The following is a 19,605-nucleotide window of genomic DNA, read 5'->3' as shown; positions in this document are numbered from 1 at the left end:
AGTCTGTAGAGTCACAGAGTTGGACACGACTGAGCATGCACACAGACCGGTTTATAAGGGAGCTTATCTGCAACAGAGACACCGCAGGAGAGAACTGCAAGGACAGCAAGGGGCTAAGGCGGGGTGGAGGGAGCTGGGAGACGGACGACACACACAGGCGGCTGACACCATGTACAGGGCAGACTGGTGGGAGGGCGCAGCACAGGGAGCTCTGTCTGTGCTCTGGGGAAGTGTGATTCTTCATCCGCTCCCACAGCGGCTGCACCGGCTGACCTCCCACACCAGCACACGAGGGTCCCGTTGCTCCACGTCCGCAGCAGCGCCTGCCGGTTTCCAGTTTTCTGACAGTGGCCTCCTCTCTCAAACGCTCATGGATGCCCTTTCACATGATGGCATCACCTCGGCCAGCTCAGAGTTTCAGAAGGTTCTCCCCACCCCCAGTCTGGCCCCTAGCAGAACCGCTGGGATTTTTCCCATCCTTCCCCAGCCCTGAGGTTGACCGTGGGCGTGATGCTCCTTGACCTAAAATGTGTTTTATGACTCCCTCTGTGAAAGGCCCCTCTGTCCCACATCCAGTTCCACCACGGGGAGCCTCCTCTGCCTCACTCTTTTAGCCCAGGGATTAACTGGGTCAGACACAAACTCCCTCTGGAATCCTAGATAGGAGTTGTTCAGACAGTACCTCTATCCATATGAAAACTGAAACATTAAAATAATAAACTTCAGTTTTTTAATACATGAGCAAGCCAGTTTTCATCAGTATGGACCCTGGAAGCCCCCAGGTATATTTTGGGTTTACTGAGGGAAAACTGACCAATTAGATTATAATATGTTTAAAGCATAAACATGATGAGTTGATACACGTGTACACTGTGAGATGATCGCCATCAAGTTCATGAACACGCCCCTCAGCTCAGAGGTGACTCTTGCATTTGTGTGCGTGTGAATGTGTTGATAACGTACGGGACCAACTCTCAGCATCTTTAAAGGACGCAACACAACACTGCTAACTGCAGTCACCACGCTGCACGTTGGGTCCCCCAGACTTGTACTCGTCTTACAGCTGGAAGTTCATGCCCTCTGATCAAGGTCTCACATCACCCCTTCCCCAGCCTCAGGTAATCACTATTCTACTCTCAGCTTCAATGACATAAGCATATGTGTGTGTTTGTTTCTAAGTAAAAGTTGTACCACACAGCATTTATCTCTGTCTGGCTCATTTCACTTAGAAAAGCGTCCACCAGGTTCATCCATGTCATCAAAAATGGCAGGACGTCCCCAACCTCACATCTTCCTTATCCATTCATCTGTCTTCAAACACTTTAAGACTATTTCTATGTCTTGGTTCCTGTGACTAAAGCAATGAGCATGCAGAGAAGATCCCTCCTTCAAGCTACTGATGTCATTTCCTTTGGATGCACACCCAGAAATAGGGTGGCTGGACCATATGGTGGTTCTATATTTAATTTTTTAAGGAACCTCCATACTGGATGTACGAATTTATATTTTCACCAAGAGTGTACCAGAGTTTCCTTTTCTCCAACAAATGAACTGATTAAACAATAAGCAAAAAAACATGAACAGATATTTTTCCAAAGAAGACATGCAGGTGGCTAAAGGCACATGAGAAGATCCTCAAGACTGCTAGTCATCAGGGCAACGCAAATCACACCGCAGTGTGGTGTCACCTCACACCTGTCAGAAGGCCATCATCAAAAAGACAAGAAGAAACTAGTGCTGTTGAAGACATGGAGAAACACATCCCCTCAAGCCACCATCAGCCAGCACACCATCCACCCGGGACTCCATGCACCTTCAGTAACAAGATTAAGAGTGGATCCTGAGCCTGGTTAATAACAACTGTCTGCTGAAGACTCCAGAATTAAAAGATGAGACTCCTCCCCTCCACCCTCTAACTACAAATCCTAACATGTTTTCCTGGAAATGCAGGCTCCCTCTCTGCCCAGCAGCTTCGAGAGCCTTGTAAGCCACCACCTTACATGCCCCCCTGAGACCCCAGCCCACCTCTGTCCCTCTCCCAGGAAGTGCACAGCGAGCCTCAGGGGCTCCAGAACTTCACAGCCCCAACGAGAGGTCCCTTGACCTCTGTTACATCAGAGGTGCATCCCATGTGCCTGACTCTGCACCCTCAATGTGTCCTCAACTCCATGTTCTCCTAAAAGGATCTGTGTCCACTGATTTTCCATCTCTGCCCACAAATTCAATCTGCCCCCACCACTGAGTTTTTCACAGGAGTGTTTAAACATACTCAGGTCTCTCCATCATTAAAGATGAGATTGACTGCCAGTATGACAGTACAAAAACCCCACTCCCTGCTCCCCAGGGAAGGTGGTGAAGATTATAGCAAAACAAAACAAAACCATTTCAGCCTCTGGAAGTGGTCCTAAGGACAAACGGATAGTGAAGAAAATCTCCAGGAAGTCTACAGAAATTTGGGGAAAAGATGAGAGTTGGTGGTCCTAGAATCTCGTTTGCTCCCTCTCACCCCGTGCCCCTAGCTCAGCTCAACGAGGCCGGGACGGCACTAGGACGGCAGGCCGACCAGCCTCCCTCCTGCACCCCTCCCAGACCCAGCCAGGGCTTTCCCCCAGGAGAGAAGGGCTTCCAGCCTCACCCCCTGCCCTGGCTGCCAGCTGAGCACATGGGGACTTGGGCCCTTCCATTCTCCAGGCCCACGCATGGCACCTGGGCTTTACCCAGCGGGCAGTGGGCTGAGATCAGGGGGCCCTGACTGCCCTGCCTGCTGCAACGTGCTGGATGCACGCAGGGACCCTGTGCTGCTGTTCAGGTCCTGGGGAAGGGAGTTGTGCTGCTGGGAGAGAAGACTGCCTTCGTCCCAACCCCCGGCTCCAGAGTCCCACCTCAGAGATTCTGGGGCAGAAGGAAAGGATAGCTTCCAGGCTCTTCTCCCCAAACCTGACTTCTTCTGCACAGAACAGAAAGAAGCCTTTCATTCTGAGGGCGCTTTTGGGAGCAGGGGCCTACAGTGAAAGGCCATCCCACACAAGCTAAGCTGTCGTGACTACTTTACAGGGGAGAACCGGGAACAGGAAGCGGGGAGGAACCCACGTGGGGTCCAAACAAAGATCAGAGCCTTGGAGACTTTTTCCTCAAAGGAGCCAAAATCTGACTGATTCATTCTTAGAGCAATTCATGCCCCAGAGCACAGTTTAAAACAATAGAGAAATCTTCCCACAAGAAAAGAGTCATGGAGTTTAACAGATGGAGGTAGGCAGGGAAAAGGAGGGGACGCCTGCCAACCACCGCCCCCTACCCCAATCAGGGCGATGTGGGCACACCCAGAGCTGTACATCCTTGAGGAACAGCACCTGACATTCAACCTGGAAGGTGGAGACAGATGTCACTAAAATAATCCAGCCAGACATTAAACAAATAAACAAACAAACAACAACAAGCCTGGAGGGAGGGGGCTGGTGCTGACAGTTGCTATTAATACCTCATTAAAATGTAGCTTTCAGTAAGTAAGAACGTGCAAAGAAACAGGAAAGTGCGAGCCATACATCCAAACAAAAGCAAGCAACAGAAACCACCTAGAACAGGGGCCAGTGATCAGACCTATCAGAAAAACACTTCAAAGTAGCCAATATAAACCTGCTCACAGAACTGATGAAAACCATGATTACAGAAGTAAAGTAAGAGGACAATGTTGATAAACAGATATTAATACAGGGACAGAAATTATTCACAGAAATGGAAAATTTGGTGTCAAAAGTAAAATAGCTAAAATGGAAACTCACTTAAAGGGCTCAACAGCAGATCTGCACTAAGAGAAGAAAGAATGAATGAACCTGAAAATAGACTGATAGAGGTTATGCTGAAGAAAAGACAGCAAACAGAATGAAGAAACATGAAAAGAGCCTCAGAACAGGGTGGGGGGGCGCCACAAAAGAAATGACTAAAAATATGTAGTGAAAAACATTAAAGAATTAAAATGCAAAATTAAAAATATCCATGTGCATGTGCTCACTCAGTCATGCCCGACTCTTTGCGACCCCATGGACAGTAGCCCACCAGGCTCCTCTGCCCCCGGGACTTCTCAGGCAAGAATACTGGAGTGGGGTGCCATTCCCTTCTCCAGGATCTCCCCAAGCCAGAGATCGAACTCGAGTCTTCTGTGTCTCCTGCACTGCGGGCATGTTCTTCACTGCTGAGCCTCTCGGGAAGCCCTAAAAAGATATTCAGTTTATGCAAAAAAAGTGGTAAGGAAGAATAACGAAATGAAGACAAATGAAACTGAGATAAATGGAACATAAAAAGTGAAACAGCAGTTATAACTCCAACTATATCGCTAACACTAAATGTGCATGGATTAGACAATCACATCAAAGGCATAGATTGTCAGAATGGATTAAAAAAGAAAACATGCTCTAACTCTATGCTGTCTAGAGGAAACATACTATACATTCAAAAATGCAAATAGATTTAAAGTAATAGGAATGAAAATAAGACACCTTGCAAACAGCAACATAGGAAAGCTAGAGCAAGGGACTTCTGTGGCAATTCAGTGGTTAAGAACCAAAGACTGTCAGAAATGCAGTGAGCTATCCAACAATAATAGCTGAAGCTGTCAGTACCTCATCTCCAGTAACAGGGAGAACATTCAGACACAAGAGCAACAGTACAGAGTCCGTGAGCAGCTCTATACATCAACTAGACCTGACACACATCTACAAAAATTCCCCCGACAACAGCATCAAAGTACTCAGTTTCCTCAAGCACACCTGCAACATGCACCAGAACAGACCACATGATACTCCAGAGAAAAAGTTCAACAAATTTAAAAGGACAGTGTTAACACAAATTATGTTCTCTGATCACAATGAAATAGGATGAGATATCAATAACAAGAAAGAAATGGGAAACTGACAAGTATGTGCAAATTAAACAAAGCATTCCTAAATAACCACTGGGGCAAAGAACAAATCAAAAAGAAAATCAGAAAATATGTCGGGATTAATGAAAACGAAGACTGCTAAAGGAATAGTTAGAGGAAAATGTATAGCTACAAATGCTTTTATTAAGAAAGAAGAAAGATCTCAAATAAGCAAGCTACACTTTCAGCTTAAAAAACTGGGAAAAGAAGAACAAAGTGAACACAAAGGAAGAAAATAATAAAGATTAAAGCAGAAACTTGTGTAATAGAGAGCATAAAGAGAAAAAATGAAAAAACAAAAGAGAAAAATGAAATCAAAAGCTAGTTCACTGAAATGATCAATGAAACAAGCCTTTAGTTAGAATGATCAAGAAAAAAGGCAAGGTTCAAACAACCTTCAGGATCAAGAATGAAACAGGGGATGTTATATAAACTTTACAGGGGGAAAGGATTAAGGACTGAAAAAGAAAACTATGAACAACCTGCATCAACAAATTAGATAACTTAGATGAAATGGACAAATTCCTCAAATCCAGTAAACAAAATGTGTTCACAAAGAAAAGCTCAAACCCAAATAGCTTTTCCACCAAATTCTTCCAAAAGTTTAGGAAGAATTAACACAAATTCACCCTAAAAAATGTAAGAAAAGGGAACACTTCCAAGATATTTTATAAGATCAGTTTACCCTGATACCAAAATCAAAGACCTGATGAGAAAAGAAGGATAAGGATAAATATCTCTCATGAACATAGATGCAAAAATTCTCCATAAAATATTGGCAGAACTAATCTAGTAACATATAAAAATAATTATACGTTCTTGATAGACCCTCAGCAAGTTAGGGATAGAAGGGAGCTACCTCAATCTGAAAAAGACATCTACGAAAACCTACAACTAACATCATACCTAGTGGAGAGAAACTGAATGCTGTCTCCCAAAGAGCAAGAATAAGACTGGGATGCCCACTTTCACCTCTTCTATTCAATGTTACACTGCTGCTGCTGCTAAGTGGCTAGAGGCCCCCCAAAAGGCAGTGAAAAGGAACAGAAGCATCCGGATTGGAAAGGAAGAAGTAAAACTAACACTATTTGCTGTTGACATAATTCTGTACCTAAAAAATTCTAAGAAATACATTAAAAACAATTAGAACCAATAAATAAGTTCTATAAGGTTGAAGGATACAAGATTGATTTAAAAAAACAAAACAACCGTAGTTCTAAACCAGGGGGCTGACGGGGCGCCGCTGCACAGCGCAGGGGGCTCAGCGCGGTGCTCTCTGGTGGTCCAGAGGGCGGGTGCGGCGTGTGGGGAGGCTCCGGAGGCCGGGCGTGTAAGTGTGCATGTAGCTGATGGTCCAGAGGGCGGGTGCGGCGTGTGGGGAGGCTCCGGAGGCCGGGCGTGTAAGTGTGCGTGTAGCTGATGGTCCAGAGGGCGGGTGCGGCGTGTGGGGGGAGGCTCCGGAGGCCGGGCGTGTAAGTGTGCGTGTAGCTGATGGTCCAGAGGGCGGGTGCGGCGTGTGGGGGGAGACTCCGGAGGCCGGGCGTGTAAGTGTGCGTGTAGCTGATGGTCCAGAGGGCGGGTGCGGCGTGTGTGGGGGGCTCCGGAGGCTGGGCATGTAAGTGTGCATGTAGCTGATGGTCCAGAGGGCGGGTGCGGCGTGTGGGGGAGGCTCTGGAGGCCGGGTGTGTAAATGTGCATGTAGCTGATGGTCCAGAGGGCGGGTGTGGCGTGTGTGGGGGGAGGCTCCGGAGGCAGGGCGTGCAAGTGTGGGTGCAGCCGACTCCCTCTGCTGTGAAGCAGAAACTAATAAAACACTGTAAATCAATTATACTGAGATAAAAGATAAATACAGGACCCACAAAAAATGAGAACAATTTCACTTACAACTGCATCAAAAAGAATAAAATAGTTAGGAATAAGTTTAACAAAAGAAAACTTTTTACTCTGAAAACTACAAACACTTTTGAAAGAAATTAAATACTTAAACAAACAAAAAAGCATCTCAAGTTTATGAATCAGATGACAGTACTGTTGAGGTGGCAACACTCTTCAGACTGATTAGATTCAATGTTATCCGCACCACTGACTTCTTTTTAGACACTAACAATATGACTGCAAAATGCATACAAAATAGCAACATACCCAGAATAGCCAAAACAACCTTGAAAAAGAACAAAAAGTTGAAGGACTCACATGTGGATTTTGAAACTTCCTACAAAACAGTAATCAAGACAGCGTGGTTCTGGCACAGAACTGATTAGTGTAACAGAATTGAGACTCCAGATGTAAATTCACATATTTCATGGTCAGATGACCTTCAACAAATGGGCCAAGACGCCTCAACTGGGAGAGGAGACTTCTCAGCAGATGGTACTGAGACAACCAGCAGCCATGCACAAAAGGATGAGGCAGGGCCCTAATCTCACACACACACTAATTCTCAATGGATAAACTGCCTGAGCTCTTAAAGGAAAGACCTGTAGCACAGTTTTATGATTTGGATTTGGAAATAAACTGATTATGCTGAGAAAGGTCTGGAGATGATGGTGGTGATGGTTGTACAACAGTTTGAACGTACTTGATGCCACTGAGCTGGACGTTTAAGAATGGTTAAAATAACGAATTTTAAGTTACATGTATTTTTTCATAATTAGAGTAACAAAAAATTTAACCTTTAAAGATTTAAAAAATATTCATTTTAAACAGGAATAAAGTTTAAACACAATGTGAATGAACTCAACCTTGAAAACATTATGCTCAAGTGAAAAATTCCCAAGACCTCATGTCACATGATTCCACTGACATGAATTGTCCAGAACAGGGAACTCAACAGAGACATGAAGCACATCAGGGGTGCCTAGGACTCGGGTGAGGGCTGGGAGGACAAGGGGATGAAAATGTTCTGAAATTATAGTGATGTTGTATAAACTCAAAATCATAGGATTATTATACACTGCAAATGGGTAAACTGTGTAGTGTGTGAAGTATTTCTCAACAGAGTTGGCTTTTTCAAATGAGGAAACCTTTCCTTGGGTAGAAGGAAAGTTTGCTTTTAGTTAAAAGAGTGTAATGTTTCCTCACCTTTCCAACGAGTTCTTGCTTTGAAATTCCATAGTCAAGAAACGGAGACTTCCATACACTATTTAAAATAAAACAAAAACAGAATAAATTTCTTCTAAATTTCTGGGGAAGAACGAGAAGAAAGTTCATGGAATACACACAGCATAGAGCAAAGCACATCATCTTTTAAAGTTTTCAAGCATGTACAAGCAATGACATACACTTACACACTACCACAAGATATGTGCTGTATTCAATAGGACAAAATCACCCAGAGAGAGAAAAATGAGGACTGTGTCAAAAAATAAAACCCAACTCAAGGTCTCCCGAATAAACAGACATCAACAAGAACTGAGATGTATTATAGTTGTGTTCAGGACAAGACTTTCAATAGAAAGGAAATTTCATAACAGATAAATAGTAAAAGTCCAAATCTATCATGAATGCACATGCACTGACCTGCTAAAGCAGAAACTGCAGAATATTTAAGAATAAAGTCAACAAAAACACAGTAGCGCACGGCTGCTGCCTCCCATCTCGTGAAATATCTCAGGGTGGCAAATAATGTGAGGCTGTGAAGACCGAATAAAATATGAATAAAGATTATTTAGTATACTCAAATAAATGGAGACGTGCACAGTGCTATGTGATAAGAGTCTCTGAGTGTCAGCTCTTCCCAACTTTATCTGTAAATCCAACATAATCCCAAACAAAATTTCAAACAGGATTGTTTGGAAACTTGAAACATGATTTTAAAGTTTACCTGGATGAATAAACATGTCAGGAGATACAGGGGGATAACCCTGTCAGTTACTACAAAGCTTACTGTGAATGTGGCCTGAAACTGCTAGAGCAAAGGAAGCAAAGAAAAATCTAGAAATAAACCAAAGTATGAGTGGGAAATACTGTGCCTCAGTTAAAGTTGGACGAAGAAGGCTTAATGGATTAACTGAGGTGTGGACAGCTGGATGGCCACCTGAAGAAAATCAGCTGAGCCTGGAACTGATCTCTGATCTGACCTGGTCTGCAGGCGGGGTGACTGACCAGGGTGACCCTGTGCCCTGCGGAAGGGGACTGGAACCTGTGGCTCGCGGTGGCACAACTACTAAAACGACCACAAGGAGATGCCTGAGATCTGGTGCCAGGGGAAGGGAAGGCCTGAGGTCACTCAGTATTTGCTGCCACAGGACGTCTTATGGGGTTGTTGGGTGGTTTCTATTGTTCTGAACAATCAGAGGACAGAGAGTGAGGAGCTGGTGCTGAGCATCAGGTGCAGCTGGCATCTCAGGGCCGGAGAATAAATACACCGGTTGGTCAGCTTGGTCACCCTCTTCTCCAGCCCGTCACACTGATCTCAAGGAGCAGGCAAGAGACAGCCGGGGGACACAGCCCCCCATGGCTCGGGAGGCGCCAACCTTCGACTTTCCTGGGACCGTCGGCAAGATGTGAGATGCGGGTGTGACCAGAGCAAGGAGAAGAGGCAGAAAACCCAGGGATGATGGTGTGTAGAGAAGAATGACCTGGAGACCACAGGAGCCTGGAAGTGGGGAGACAGTGAGGGGACAGGCTGACTGAGAGAGAGGCCGACTGCAGGGGCACTGTCCCTGCCCTGCCGAGAAACTCACAGCCCTGGGAGCAAGGCCCAGGAAGCACAGAGACCCCCAGGTCCACCCGCAGGCCAGTGATGCTTAAAGCAGGAAATGTGGACGGCAGCTCCAGGGACCGGTCAAGGGAGAAGTGCAGATGACGAAACCTGCAAAAACATCTGCACTGGAGGAAAACTGACAAAGAAACAGCCACAGAAGGAAAACTGGGTTTTAGAGGAGGCAGAGAGGAAACGTGCCAGAAGCGACGGTTGTGTGGATACAGATTGGTTGAGGACGTGAGGAAGAATGAAAAAGGGCCTGAACTTGACTTTTAACATCAAATTGTCTTGTAAATCAGTGGTGACATGTTCTCAGCCATCTCCAAATCCTGCTTTCCCCAGAACCAACATGACCCCTCTCTAATCCTTCCCTGCCTCCCTCCTGAGGCCAGAGTTCAGGCTGTCAGGCACATGTCCAGCCCGAGGGGTGCTGGAGGCCCACTGGGTCTTCTCAGATGCCACTGCATCCAGGTCATGAGCCCAAGAGTCCAGGGAACAATCTCGGACTCTCTGACCAGCTCCTGCTTCCTAATGTTCCAGCTACGACTCAAGATCATGTGTATACACTTGTTATGAAGCTCAAGGAGCCACTGGCTTTTCTTATTAAGTTTATTAAGTTCAACTCTATGCAGCCACCAACCCAGGAGCAGACGGAAGTCTCGGATGATTAAAGAGCCTTGAGACGTGGTTTTCTTTTAGTGGTTATCCGTGACTGGAGGTCACTTTCCATGAAGCAAGTTAAGAAACACCTATTTTAGTTACTGTACACTCAAGCTCTCAGAGTACAAATATAAACGGAATTTTTCTGCAAAAGCTGAGTGTGTGGCACTGCCTGAGCTGGAGGAAGAACTGCTGCAGAGCTGGCCAGGACACAGGACAGGGCAGGCACCACTACTCAGGGGAACGGGGGGCACGCGGGAGGGGTGACCACAGTCCAGGCCTCAGTGCGGCTCCTCCAAGGGCATTAAAGAAAGTACAGCCACCAAAGAAGACGGTCACTCCCAGCATGCAGGAACAGTTTGGGGGTGGCTGATGTACCAAGGGGAAAATAATCAACTGGCTCCCAATTATACAAAGCTGCACAGTAATGAAGTGAAGAGAAGAGCATACAAGGGTACGAGGTCTGAAGGGGGCAGCTGAGCACTGCTGGAGGCAGGCTGCGGCCAGGGGACCACACAGCTGCTGGGTGGTTGGCTCCGGCTCAGCGTGCAGGTGTTGGGGATGGGGGCAGACCAGGGTGTCCTTTTCTGCCAAAGAAATCAGACCACACGGGATCACTACTTTCCAGGTCCCTGAACATCACCATCGCAATGCCAGGGGACACGAGCTGCTTCAGCAGCATCTCCAGACTGCCCGATACTGCCTCTCCAGCCAGTCCCCACCAGGACACACTGGCCTGCGACGCCTCACAACCAGAGGAGGACCGACCCGTAGGTAGGGCATGTGACTGGCCATGAGGTGGCGGGACGGGCACGTGTTGGATATACCCAGACCCAGCTGACCACAGCCCTCAAGCCACACGTCCCTGGGAAGAGAGCACCATCCCGAAGGTGGCGTCACCGGATGTGTCCAGAGCTCCTCTTTAGAATCTTCCTCTGGGTCACTCCCACTGTGACAGGTCCTCCAGTCCACAGTGGGCCCCAGAGTCATGACTCGCTGTGTGTTCCACAGCACACGGGCTTCTTCCCGGGAGACACCGTCATGCGTGTTTCATAAGCGACCGAGGTGGCTCGCCTTATCCGTGGATGAAGCTCCCACGGATTGACTGTCACGAGAGCTTTTGAATCAGAAGCCAGAACAGGAACATGCAGTCCTGCAGCCACAGCACAGGAAGGTGGACAGTGAAAGGTCACACACGTGAATCCTGAGTGTGGCTGAGAGCAGCCTCAGGATGAGACAGACCCTGACTGCACCTAACAGGCACAACCTCAAGGCCAGACAGTGATACACGAGACACCCTGAGACAAACAGAAAACAGAGTTGTCAGAATAAACAACAGCAACGTTCTTTCTCTTACACGCCCAATTTTTCAGTGTGTCCTTAAGGTCATATATTCTTCTTAAACACAAACAATAAAGGTAGAAATGTAAAAACCTTTTTAATTAGCTGAAAATATACATACAAACATTGTGACACCTTTAAATAACTGACAAGGGTTTACATTTGAAGCAATGGACATGACTGATGGAGCTGATGAGAAACTTTAAAAATAAAATTTTAAGTGTTGAACTATCTTCTCAGATGTTAACAAACTTTTTCAAAGTGATTGTAAAACTGGTACAATTGTCACAAGAAAGTTGAGGAAATACATTCTCAATAAACACTTGAGTGGAAGGCAAAATACACCACTTAGGAAGTGTTGGGTTCACTTTCTAGAATGTTACTCAAAATAGAATTATTCAGAGAGTCATTTCCCAGTTAAAAACATGAACGGGGATTAGAGACTGAGAAATCCTCAAGCATAGATGATGAGGTTAAGTCTTCCATGACATAGATTCTAACATGTAGTCAGTATCAGTGTGATTTGCTCATAATCATCAAAGCCCAAATCTAAATCCTTGCATTTACTGCCAAGGTTACTGCCATCAGTAACCAGAATACAAAGCAAAAAAATCCATACAATCAAACTATAACAACATCGTCCTTCTTTAGCTCTAAAATAGCTTGATATCACAATGAATCAACGCTATAATAAGGATCCAGCAACTGCCACAAGCATAAACCTGACATCACATCTTCTCCCTTCAATGACACCTCCCCTTCTCCACCAAATTGGAAAAATCAAGCTTAAGGGGTTTGTGTTTGCTAATTAAAATGATCAGGGACACAAAGTTCAGATGATTAAACACAACGGAATTCAAAACATTCCAATATAAAACTGTGAAAATAAATAAAGCTGGCTGCTCCCAGGAAAGACACAGAGGAAAGGCAGAATTTCTCTTGCACAGAGCAAACCCTGACAGTCAGAGACAAAACTTGATTTGAAGAGTCTGCCTCTGAGCCCAGCTTTCAACAGTCGCTTAATCTGTGGGGACAGCAGGTAAACAGCACACGAAGTGTAGTCATGGACTTAGACAACGCACAATGGACGAGGCCAGGATGGCAGAAATGCCTGAGTCTACCCTGGCGCCCATCCCTATGGCCTGGCATGGAGGACGGCCCTTCTGGTACAGAGAAAACAAGACAACATGTGAACAAGATCACTGAGGTCATGAAAACCAGAGAGGCCTGCCTGCCTGCAGACCCAGGGGTCCCGGTGCTGTGGGATGCTGTTGCTGCTAAGTCGCTTCAGTCATGTCCGATTCCGTGCGACCCCATAGATGGCAGCCCCCCAGGCTCCCCCGTCCCTGGGATTCTCCAGGCAAGAACACTGGAGTGGGTTACCATTTCCTTCTCCAATACATGAAAGTGAAAAGTGAAAGTGAAAAGTGAAAGTGAAGTAGCTCAGTGGCGTCTGACTCTTCGTGACCCTGTGGACTGTAGCCCACCAGGCTCTTCCATCCATGGGATTTTCCAGGCAAGAGTACTGGAGTGGGTTGCCATTTCCTTCTCTGCTGTGGGATGGGAAACAGGGGAAAAACACTCTGAGCAGCTGTTCCTGAAAAGTCACATGGGACACTCAGAGACCCAGAAGATTAGGAATGCAAATCACAGGTGATTCATAGGGAGGGAGAAACGGCAAATCTAGGCCTGAACAGGGTAATGCGTGTGAGGCCCACAGGTACCAATGCTGGGGAGTAACGCTTAGAAGCCACAGTCATGACCTTGAGACTCTTATGACCCAGGTACTGCGGGCTGCTGGTCCCCATGGCCAGGCTGTCAGTAACGTCTGCTTCCCTCGCCAAGGACAGACAGCCCACTCTGCCTGGGACACCTGGAAAGAGGGTCCGTGAGCAGCAGTGGCACTGAGTGAGGCTGGGCCACAGCTTGGCCTGGAGCCAGGTGGGGAGCGTAGATGGAGACCTTCTCAAGCCTCCAGCAACCCTACAGCTGCCCTGGATGGGCTCCCAGGTCTCCTGGATGTGGAGGAGTTAAGAGGAAATGGGGCCAGAATCAGCACCCCCCGCTGCCGAGATGAGGCTGCAGAGAGAGGGGTCTGGGGCCACAGTGTCAGATTCTGAACCACACGGACAGGAAGCCTAATCAAGGGCCTGGTTTCCAGTTTCTGGGAGTTTTTAAAGAGGGGCTGATGGACCCATGCTGAGAAAAATAGAGCATGCTAAAGACTTTGGGGTTCCATCCTGCACCTAAATTACAGCAATTAAGTAATGATCATATGCCCCCAAATATGGCCCTAAGATATTTTCCTTCACTATGAACATAAAGAGGAAGCCCATGCCAGTGGAGAAGAATATGATGAGCCTCATTACAACACTTTCCCCTCAACCTACTCCAGTCAGGGCTTCCCAGGCTGTTCAGCAGTAAGCCCCCTGCCAATGCAAGAGACACAGGGGGCACAGGCTCGATTCCTGGGTCGGGAAGATTCCCTGGAGGAGGAAATGGCAACCCACTCAGCATGCCCGCCTGGGAAATCCTCCCTGGATAGAGGAGCCTGGTGCGCTACAGTCCATGGGGTCACAGAGTCAGACACGACTGAATGAGCACACACACATAGCCTATTTCCAAATGGATGGCACAGGCGGCTCAGAGGGAAAGGGTGCTCCTGTGTGAGGGACAGTGCAGACAACTGGGCCTTCCCACGCCTGCCCCCTGCCCAGAAGGTGCTCCAGGGTGAGCTGCAGCCTCTCGGAGAAGGCAGGAAAGCGGCGGGCTAGGTAGGGCCTCCCTCCTCGCACTTGAGGTAAACTTGATCGTCCCATAAGCACCCACCCCGTGCAGCCGTGTCCTGGCAGGAGGGGCGGTGGGGAAGGCAGAGGACGGGGGGCGCAGGATGACAGGTGTGGTGGCCACACCAAGCCTGGCCGGGGGTGCGGCCACGTGGACGGAGAAGCGCGAGGCGGGGAGGAGTCTGGCGGGGCCTCAGAGGTGCCCCCCAGACAGGGAGCGCCGCTCTAACGTACGAGCTGCCAGCCAGAGCCCAGGGGCCCGGGCTGCAGGTTCAGAGGGTCCAGTGGGAACCCATGTCCTCCTTCACGAACCGGACGCCATCAGGGACAGACGGAGGCCCGCTGGGGGAGGCTGCCCCTCCAGTGCAGCAGAGGTCAGGCGGCACTCGGAGTCAGTCTGCTGTCCAGCTCCAGCCCCCATGTGCGCAGGACCACCCCAACTGGACCCTGAACACCTATCACTTCCAGATTTAAGGACCCATTCAAGGCTCCTCCATCTAGAAAACATTCAGATTTTCAGCAAGTTTATGTTTGAGATTCCTAAATCCACTTTGCAGTTTTTCTATATCTGCGAATACAAACCACTTAAATTCCAGAGAAAAGAGATATGAAAAGAAGTAGGTGTATATTTTGTCTTATCCTCATAAATGACAACAACACTGAGTAACATAAATATTAATTTTTATTTTAAAGTGTCTTACTATTTCAAATTACCTCCTAAAAAATAAACTATCACTGTTAACACAGGGCCTGACCAGTCGTAAGTGCCACGAGCTCCCAAAACATAACACCCATCATTTCATGGCTGTAAATGTTTATTGACAAGAATACTGTTTTGACTTCCAGCTTTAAATCCTACATTTTATAACTTGTAACTCCCAATGAGTGGATATATATTATTCTAACTGAATGCAAATTAAAATACTATATCAAAGCATCCCAACAACAATCAAAGAGGGCCTCCTGCAGCCAGGAGATCACCCCTTCTGTGTGTTTCTGGCCAAAACAGATTTCAGAACACTGAAATTTTATTTTCAAGAAGTGTGGACTTAATTAAACAGTGAAATGTGATGAGATGCTGTATCTGTCTACCTGAAGTAAGAACTAAGAAATGACCCTTCTTAGGGGGCCTCAAGTGTGTGTGTTAGTCGTTTGGTCATGTCTGGCTCTTTGCAGCCCCATGGACTGCAGCCCACCAGGCTCCTCTGTCCATGGGATTCTCCAGGCAAGAACACTGGAGTGGGTCGTCACTTCCTCCTCCTGTGGATCTTCCCAACCCAAGGACTGAACCGTGGTCCCCTTCAGTGCAGGGAGATTCTTTACTGTCTGAGCCACAGGGAAGCCCAGACCTGAAATTTAACCCTAGTGGGCCTAAGGTTGCTCTTAAATACTGGGGATTTAACCATTATTTGCTGTTTAGGGCTGGGCCCCTTGGGCCAGAGAGAAAATGATGCAACTGGCATTAACGCATCCTTGGTTGGTCCAGGCCTGGTCGAGGGGTGGAGGGTGAGTGCACACCCTGACTCCCACTCCAATTCCAAAACCATCCTACTTTTTAAAAAAAATTATTTATTTAATTGGAGGCTAACTACTTTAAAATATTGCAGTGGTTTTTGCCATACATTGACATGACCATCCCATTCTGAATTACACCCACTACATACTGTCAGCAGCAGGGAATAAAGCACACCAAATACACCCCACCAGAGCCACGCACTCACACACAGCAGTGCATGCAGAAACAACTTACAAACAGTACAGAAAAACACAATTTGGGGTCATATATTCGCAGTCAGCTCAGCTGCCAACTTTACGTCAATACACCTGTTGAGAGGCCTACAAACCCACACTCAAATGACCCACATTCTCTGCAACAATGGAAAAGCACTGTGGTTAATTTCCTCAATCTTGTCCATCAATTTTATAAGCTATTGAGTAAAATATGAAGTAACCTAACCATTCAGGGTCTATCAGTGTGTATGTGTCAACACCAGGCTTCCAGGAACAGGGAAAATCACCATTTCCAAAGCTGAGGCTTCAAATTAAATTACTTCCATGTTTGATTTTAAAAATGTGAATTCAGAAGCAACCCTTGCATATGGTCTATTCTAAGCCACTCATTTCATGGATGTAGAACCTGAGGAAGAGGAAGAATTGAGTCAATTTCCCGAGACCAGGTTTGATCCTTGGGTCAGGAAGATACTCTGAAGAAGGGATAGGCTACCCACTCTAGTATTCTGGCTGGAGAATTCCATGGACTGTACAGCCCACGGGGTCGCAAAGAGTCGGACACGACTAAGCGACTTTCACTTTCACTTCCCTAAGCCACACGGCTACTCTTCCCATCACTGTGGACACCCAGGTTCCTGCAGGACCCCTAGGAAAGGGTCCATCAGCCATGGGGACACTGCTTCCCACCCAGCCAGAGAGCACCTCGAGGGCGACGGCTCAGCCCGCGGCCACGTCTCCCCAAGGCTGGGGCAGAACCTACTGCCACAACGTGCGCGGTGCTCTGCCCTCCACGCTTCACTCCAGTTACAGGCGGAAACGAGCTACTTAACGTCTCAGCACTTCAGCTCCTCGGCATCTGCCTATCGCATGTTCTCACAGTTCCAGCAGTACTCAAGACAGGTTTTCACTTATTTCTAATTCAATTCTATCCAGATCTACTTAGAAAAGCCATAATCATGAGGCGTTTGTGAAACTGTTTCTATGTATATTTCAGAGCAGTTACAGAAAATGGTTGAAAACACTGATGCAGAAAGTTGAATTTCTTTCAAAAAGTCTGCCAATCTAAACAGCCCGCAGGAAGTGAATTTATACTTAACTGCCTTTTGAAATACTTCCCTAAAGATTTCAAAGAGGATAACTGACATTCATGTACCCAGAGCCACAGAGTATCATCTGGGGAATAAAAAAGCACATGAATTATCTTCAGAGAACAATCTCTTGGCTGACACAGCAAAGCATCGACCAGCAAACACCCTTCGCCCTGGAGGAGTGCATCCTGCCGCTGGACAATACAGATAACCAGATGGTGCTGCTCCATCTCGGGTCTGATCAGCACATGCTCACCAGGCCAGCTCTGCCAGCATGTCCACAAGCACTGCTGCATCCCGGCTGTCACATTCATTTCCTGCAATTTTCTGAATAATTCGCCAGCTTGTTTGGAATTCTAATTTAGTTTGCAGAAGTCCTCTTGAGAATAAAGTTGATCAACTATCTGTGAGTCTACTTGTTAACTTACTCTTTTATCAATACCCACAAAGCAGCAACAACTGCTCTGGGAGCTGTGGACACAAGAAATATTTGCTTTTTTAAAAAAGTGTCCAAAGCAGATTTAGAGTTAAGGCTTCAAACTTCTTACACAAGTACTCAGCGCGTCTACTGTACAAGTGAACAGAGAAGAATTCAAGTTCAAAGCTATAACTGTAAGAGAATAAGTAAGAGAAATGAATTGTGGATTAGTGCTCAAGTTTCTTCTTTTCTCTTACAAATTAATTCTGAGCATAAAGAACACTCTGGTTAGAAGTGTTGCCTCCAAGAGAACAAATTGACCTGAGTATCGTGGAAATTCTGGTCCACATCCACACAAGTAAGAGCAGATGGCCTATTTTCTCTTCTTAAGTATCTATACATTAACTAAAAATGAGAAATAAAACCTTCAAACGGAAAAAAAAATTAACAAGCTACATAGTTAATACAAAATATAGAAACAAGAGATAAAATGCATTTTGCAGATAATACAAGGAGCCATGTGAAAGAGCTGAGACTCTACTGACAAATAAGACAGCGGCCGAGACATCTGGATGCTAAGTCAATAAAGAAAACCCAGCAGTGTCTGCACCCTAGAGGAGACCAGCCAGAATAGGCAGGGAAGTTTTTAAAATCCTACTCAAAACAGGACTTGAAGCTGCAGACGCTTTTTCAAGTATAAATCTTAATCAAGGATGTCCAAAATCTGAGTAGGGAAAGTAACAAATATTATTTAGAACATAAAAGAAATCCTGAATATATGGAAACATACACTGTACATGTAATGGAGATTAAATATAGTAAAGCTATAAGTTCTCCATCAAATAGTCTATAAATTCAAACTGATTTGAATCGACATCTCAATAGTGTTTCGGGAAACTTGGAAAGTAGTTTTCACATGGAAAAAGTAAGAGGTCTAGAATAATTAAATAATTTTCTAAAATGTGTAGACTTACTCTACCAAGTATTTTATATTTTAAGGGCATAACAGTTAAGAAGATGAATTATTGCCAAAAGGCTTACTAAATAGACCACAGAAACAAAACAGAAAGCCCTGGAGTAGACCCATACTCACGTGGGAACTTGACATGTGACAGCGATGCAGTTCATATTGATAAGAAGTTGACTGAATTGGAATAACAAACTATTTCTACTGAAAACTAAAATCAGATCCCTGTCCCACCCCAAACCCTACACCAACTCTGAGCAAATTATATAACAGCAAAATGCAAAGTTTAAAGCCTTACGAAGAAATAACTGGCATCCTGTATCATATGTAACATGTAAAAGGTATTCTAAACAAAAATTAAAGACAAAAGTTGCAAAACAGAAAAAAAGTAGACTTAAAACTTTACTAAAATTAACATTTTAAAACATATGCACAATTAGACACCAGAAACAGATTACAAAAGAAGTCACAGTTGACAAAGGATTCAGTTCAGTTCAGTTGCTCAGTTGTGTCCAACTTTTTGCGACACTCTTTGGACTGCAGCATGCCAGGTCTCCCTGTCTATCACCAGCTTGAGCTTGCTCAAATGCACGTCCATCAAGATGGTGATACTATCCAGCCATCTCATCCTCTGTTGTCCCCTTTTCCTCCTGCCTTCAATCTTTCCCAGCATCAGGGTCTTTTCCAATGAGTCAGTTCTTTACATCAGGTGGCCAAAGTATTGGAGTTTCAGCTTCAGCATCAGTCCTTCCAATGAATATTCAGGACTGATTTTCTTTAGGATTGACTGGTTTGATCTCCTTGCTGTTCAAGGGACTATCAAGAGTCTTCTCCAACACCACAGTTCAAAGGAATAGTATCTCAAATATACGAAGAACATAAATCAATCAGAAAAGACAAATAAACCAATAGAAAAATGAGCCAAGGATATGAAGAGATGATCAACAGAAAGGAGACACGCAAAGTCATAAACCTTAGGAGAGTCCGTGTCATT

General features: G+C 45.9%; 1 protein-coding gene across 1 annotated transcript in view; it reads right to left on the bottom strand.

Moving 5' to 3' along the window:
- The window catches only part of DLGAP2 (DLG associated protein 2), a 587,786-nt gene that overhangs the window by 461,474 nt on the left and 106,707 nt on the right, over positions 1 to 19,605 (bottom strand). Inside the window, exon 3 of the mRNA XM_043893841.1 lies at positions 7,997 to 8,054. The gene's annotated coding sequence lies outside the window, so the exon portion shown is untranslated. The remainder of the gene's footprint in view (positions 1 to 7,996; positions 8,055 to 19,605) is intronic.

The sequence above is a fragment of the Cervus elaphus genome, chromosome 32 (assembly GCF_910594005.1).
Source record: "Cervus elaphus chromosome 32, mCerEla1.1, whole genome shotgun sequence".
In the NCBI taxonomy this organism is placed as follows: domain Eukaryota; kingdom Metazoa; phylum Chordata; class Mammalia; order Artiodactyla; family Cervidae; genus Cervus; species Cervus elaphus.
This window is presented reverse-complemented; position numbering and strand designations above follow the sequence as displayed.